Source organism: Sardina pilchardus, chromosome 6 (assembly GCF_963854185.1).
Source record: "Sardina pilchardus chromosome 6, fSarPil1.1, whole genome shotgun sequence".
In the NCBI taxonomy this organism is placed as follows: Eukaryota; Metazoa; Chordata; class Actinopteri; order Clupeiformes; family Clupeidae; genus Sardina; species Sardina pilchardus.
The window spans coordinates 5,406,846-5,413,081 of NC_084999.1; the positions used below are offsets into that span (position 1 = coordinate 5,406,846).

The following is a 6,236-nucleotide window of genomic DNA, read 5'->3' on the forward strand; positions in this document are numbered from 1 at the left end:
AAAAGCCAGAACGCATAGCAGCCTGGGAAGGGTGAGAGGCACAAACATTCTAATGTGTACATGTGCATTTAAATATACAGTTGTGTTGGGTGATGAACTTTAATGGATAAGCTAGATGGTGTGATCAGTGTGGCAGGGTGGCATGCCCATGGGGGTTAACTAATTAAAAAATAGGACCTTAATAAATGATAACTGATTGACTAAGGACAGATTACATTTGATGCTGAAACACAAGGTATATTATATATAGTAGCTTTACAGTGACCTGCTTTTCACTTCCTCGAGAATGTTTACAATGTCAAAATGCATCAACACCATGTTACACGCAACCTTACACCACATACCAGATCTAACTTCTCTAACTCCACTTAATTGGGAATGCATCTTGTGCGTGCAGAAGAGAGACACAAAGGGTGTCAGATTCCAGCTAGCTTGTCATTGGCAACAAAGACGAGGCTACAGGAGGTTGCGATTTGTGAGGTTATCTGGTTCCCACAACTGACCATTTTTACTCAAATGGCGAGAGGGGTTCTTTAACATAGACTGCAGTCAGTGTGATTTGAAACATAGACAAGAATACAAAGACTAAGAATTGGTGAATATTCAACCATTTGTTTTTAAGAAATATGAAGGATATCGCCACGGCTGTAATTCGGCCGTAGGTACAAGGCTTTACTATCCCCACAACCATGTCATATTGCTTTTACACTAAATGCCATAATCAAGTGGTGTTGTGCTAGGATATCGCCACTTTTATTATAATTATCTGATTATAATTAATTGAGTTTAATTATCTGATTTTCTGTTCTTTTTTTTTTAGGAAATGCCAACACCCAAGACCAACTGTAAATATAGGTCTATGTATGCAGAGGTGTAAAAGTCTGGTTTCAGAAAGAAAAAGTCCTGCCACATTTTGGTTCCTTTTGGTTCCAACCATTCACTTAATTATGAATAAGTATGAAATGAATGTAATAACTGTCTACACTGCACTGTCTTGTCCTGTCTATGCACCATCTGTCTATACTTTCTATATCACTCATTGCACTTTTCTGCTTTTTTTTTTGCACTTCTGGTTAGACACATAATGCATTTAGTTTGTACTTGTAGTCTGCACAATAACATGGCAACATGATAGTCAATAAAGCTTTTTGAATCTTGAAGCAAATGTCACTTTAGGAAGTGACTTTAGCCTTTAAATTATTGTAGTTCATCATTAACACAGAAATAATTAATACGATAATCTACAGTGTTTAACTTAATTCATTGTATTTAATTAGTACCAGTGGTTAAACATTGGCTGCAATTTCCAATTGTCTCTCAGCATCAAAAGGAACACAAACAGGCTTGATAAATTCCATGCATGTCTAAGACCGGCAGACAGAATTTCCTTCTATTCACTTCTACTAGTACAGTACGCTTAAATTAAACATAACCAGTGCTTATATTTTTCAGTGAGGGTCAAGATGGTCAGTGATATTAAATCTTCGGATGTAAACTCAGGGAGAGTAAAGTTGACTTACAACTGGGCATGTCTGAAAAACAGTCAAAAAGCCCTGTTTTCCAGTCGCCTGAAGTCGAGGATACTGTAGCCATTTTTCTGAAAGAAAAACACAGGGTAAACTAAGTAAACAGACTCTCGAGTTATAAATTGAATTTAATTCAATTGAAAGCATGTCACAAGATGGACGCAAACGCATATACTCATTGATTGCACATTGAATACATGTTGAAGAATATGAAATCTGCTCTTGGTGGATAGTTTGGGTAGGCTGGAACATCTCATCCTCTAAAACAACATCTCAACCACAGTGCATCGTGCGTACAGCAGATAAACATTTTAATATGATCATTTAATTTGACCAGTTTCAAATATTTCTATTATCTCAAAAGTAAGCCAACTGTATTCATAAGAGCAGAAACTTAAATTCAAGTCCAATATCTGTTCCAGTGAATAATCTCTGTCCTAACATGAACAATTATGTTATAATCAGAATGAACACCTGTGAAACTCCTTAAAGCTAAATGCCACGTGCCATATTGGTGCCGTCACCCCCATATGCATAATAGCTGAAGGAACTGACAATTTCACTGCATTCTTTACATTAATAATCAGATGCATGTGACAAATAAACATCCTTGTATCCTTGGTGCTGCATCTAACATGATTATTTGCCTATTGAAAATGGCAGGGAAATGACAGTTATATGTCTCTGATACTTATTCAATGTGAACAGTTGGCATGTGAAGTTCAAAGCCTACAAGGTGCAGAATATTCCTCTACCATTGCAAATTAAAGGCCAGGTATTTACAAAGTCATGCAGTTGTCATTTGTAATGCTACTGTATTCACAACAAATTCACTATATAGCACTAGGCCACGAAGAGTACCGTTTTAGTTTACATTAACCTCAAGATTTTCTCAAAATCTTATGCAAAACTTAGACCTCCAAGCGCATGCTTAATCTATTATATGCCAATCAGACACAAGCACTTACCTAGTGGTTTAGGTTCCCTTTTGACCTGTCAAAGCATGGACTTCACAAAACCCAGTGGCGTCTTTTACACTACGACAATGGCAGCAGATCCTTTAAATTCTGTAAAATCTGAGAGGTGGAGACTAAATGAATGGGACGTGTTTTCCCAGAATAACCAAGAAGGTGTGTGTGTGTGGGCATCTTCATGACCATCTTCCTGAACACACACATACACACCTGAACACACAGGCAGGCAAACATGCCAGAGCGAGCATCCCTACATTGCTCAGAATGTGCATGACACATTCATTACATATTTCCATATCGTGCATAATAGAGTGCTGAAGTGTGACGTTCCGTTACGATGATGCCAGTGTCACTGGGTCTGAACAAACTTTCGAAGTGGCTTTGAAGTGGCATTGAATGCAGACATGTGGTATAATTTCTAGCTAATTGTTTCAAATGTAGGCTTTACCTAGTCTGGTTATCACCATACTAAGCTCAATCTTTTATGATTGAACATTAGTCTGAGAGTCTGTGCTTTATTTCTACTGCGCAAGAGACGCATCAGTGGGCCTAGTTCAAATGACTCTGTAGGCCTACGCTTTTGGATAATCCTTCAACCAATCAGACCAATGATACGGGTGAGCCCACAATGATAACTTGTGAAAGAAATGTATGCTTTCACCCGAGCAGCGTCAGGTGCACCAGTGTGACCTAGAATTTCTTTCAGGGCGCATCCAAATTGGTCACACTCTGGAGCCCTGCCACTGCATCCATTGCCCCTGCTTGGCGAGAGAGACTTCCTTCGCACCAGCACAGCAACACACACATAACGATTTTATAAATATCAACCGATTTTTTTTTATCTGTCAGAGAACCTACACATGAAGATAAAACATCTTGCTCGGCTGCCCTCGGATTTCCAGTCACAAATATTGAACATGTTTAATATTTACGATTATAGGCGCCAAACGTTCTCCGAGGCAATTGTCGGGATCATTTTGATTCTTAACACACCACACACTACAAGATAATCTCATTAAATAATCTTAAGAGTTTAAGATAATCAGCCGTTTTCTGTCTTTGGTCGGAAGGGGGGGAAATCGGGGCAAAATCAGCCCGATTATCTTTATGTGTGTGCCCCCCTTAACAAAAACAATGTTTCCCCACATCTGAGACTGTTGGAGCAGTTTCCTGTCTGTGTGTCAAGTATCTTGTAGGACTTGTTTTTGGGTGCATGAGGTGAAGTTAGGTGAAGCTTAAGGCAATTAGTGTCAACAACAACCAACAGCCTGCTTTACAGTGAGGATGGATTGTGAACCTGTCAGACAAGATCATGACAAGCAGGTTCACCCCAAGGAACTGTCTTTTCACCTTTTCTTTACACCATTTATACTACTGTAAACAGAAGGCAAGCTGTCAAGTTGTTAAATTCACTGACAACACAAGGCTCATTGGGTTAATTGAAAATCCCAGAATGAGATAAAAGCCCGTGTTGACTATTGCGACACTCATTTCATAGAACTCAACAATTAGTTAGTTACCATACCTAGTGTGAAGCATGGTGGGGGCAACATTATGTTGTGGGGATGTTTCTCTTCAGCGGGGACTGGGCAATTGGTCAGGATAGAAGGGAAAATGGATGCTGCCAAGTACACCCAATTTTTTTAAAGGGACACTTCACCAATTAGCATTAAGCTTTGTATTTTTAGAAAACCAGTCGTGTGTTTGAATGGTCGTGCATCATGCCCTCAGTTTGCCTTGAGATGGGAGAAATACGGATTTCAATGAAACCCATGAATAGGACTTCCTGCTTTCAATGATGTAAAATTATGATTTTTACATCATTGAAAGCAGGAAGCCAACGTTGAATTCCGTATGTCTCCCATCTCAAGGCAAACTGAGGGAATGATGCACGACCATTCAAAAACATGACTGGTTTTCTAAAGATACAATGCTAATCGGTGAAGTGTCCCTTTAAGGAAAACCTGTGTCCCTCTCCTAGACAGCTGAAGATGGGGAGGTCATTCGCCTTCCAACACGATAATGATCCTAAACATACTGTCAAAAGAACAAAACAGTGGCTTAAGGATAGGATAGTGAATATCCTTGAGTGGCCAAGTCAGAGCCCTGACTTAAATCCTATAGAAAATCTGTGGATTGAAGAGAGCAGTCCATCGCTGTTCCCTACAGAATTTTACTGAATTTTAACAATTTTGCACGGAAGATTGGGCAAATATTCCCCAATCTAGGTGTGCAAAGCTATAATAGAGACATATCCAAACAGACTGATGGCTGTAAAGAAAGAAAAAGGAAGCTCTACAAAGTATATGACCCTGTTATTCCAGTTTTTTTTTTTTTTTATTAATTTTCAGAACTGTTGACTTTTTTTTCATTATTTTGATGTTGTACAGCTAAATTTGTAAATAAAACTGGAAAAAGTTTTAAAAAAAAAAGAAAAAAAAGAAAATGGGTTTGGATTTCAGGCTGTAAGACAAAAAAAGAAACTATTTCAAAAGGGTATGATGACTTTCTATAGGCACTGTATATGTCAGTGGTGGAACAACGGCACACGGCCCTGGAGATGAATGATGCGTTACGTTAATCGTTGGTCAATGTTTTGCACCTTATAAATAAATACTAAAGAAAACATCTGCGTTGCACCGGCATTCCTCTTCCTTTCGTACACTATCTGTCCTGGGGTGCGTTTCCCGAAAGCATCGTAAGCCTACGATGATCGTAAAGTCCCTCTTACAACCGTCTTAAGATTTGCCGACTGTTTCCCGAAACCATCGTAGCTTAAGAGCATCGTGAAAACACTCGTAGATCTACGAGTGATCCAGAGTTCTCGTTACTGCCTAAGAGCGTCGTAACGCTATGCCTCAGTGGAGTCACCAGCAGGATATGCAGGGGGATTACAACTAAGAATATAATGATCCAACTTACGTTACCATTCTTTATTGTAAATTTACTTGTGATGATTCAGATTTTAGCGTGCAAAATAGCATTCATTCAATGGACATAATGTTATTAAAACCGGACAAGAATAGCCTACAAGTTATGAAAGGAGACGTTGCCAGAAAAGTTTGCCATTATCTTTTTGTGTAGCCTTTTATTTTTTATTAGGCTTATGAGGTAAAAACAGAGAAAGGAATATGTGACAATAGTCTTTTCTGCGTCAAAATTTAAGCCTATAGGCTATGTTATTTAAGCCTACACATTTCCTCATTTTCTTATCAACCTCTTTATTCAAACATCTGCTTAAGTGACACGAAACATTATTGCACAGGCAGCACACCGTGCTCTCACAAGTAGCCTAGGTTAGCAAAGAACTCGCATAAAACCAGCCGAAGCCTAATATACATATCTTCCAACAAACATAAAAACGGGGCAACAATCTAATGTTAAATAATACAAAAGTATGTATGCGTGTGGTATATGGCCTAGGCTAATTGGAATGCTTACATGCAGATGTCAAAGGTTTTCTATTTTCGTATTGATGTTAATTAATGTATAGATCCGAAGTTCAGACGGTGCGCTTAGCTATGACGTGCAGTCACCTGACATCATCATCAAATTAGGGGATATTTCAGAACTTTTATCGTGGACAGCTCCCTTAAGAGCATCGTAAGAGCAGTGGACGCGCGTTCACGCTACGAGCATGTTCGGGAAACAGTCGGCAAATCCTAACGATCGATCTTAAGATGAATCGTAGAAAACCCTCGTAAGAGTGTCTATCCATCGTTATCGGGAAACGCAC

At 39.0% G+C, this 6,236-nt stretch overlaps 1 long non-coding RNA gene across 1 annotated transcript; it reads right to left on the reverse strand.

Annotated features, from left to right (window-relative positions):
- LOC134082234 (uncharacterized) lies at positions 1-2,545 on the reverse strand. The gene is made up of 3 exons (XR_009939614.1): positions 2,495-2,545; positions 1,521-1,597; positions 1-22 (listed from the first exon to the last, which is right to left on the reverse strand). It is a non-coding gene; the product is annotated as an uncharacterized LOC134082234 (long non-coding RNA).
- Between the last annotated feature and the right edge of the window lie 3,691 nt (positions 2,546-6,236).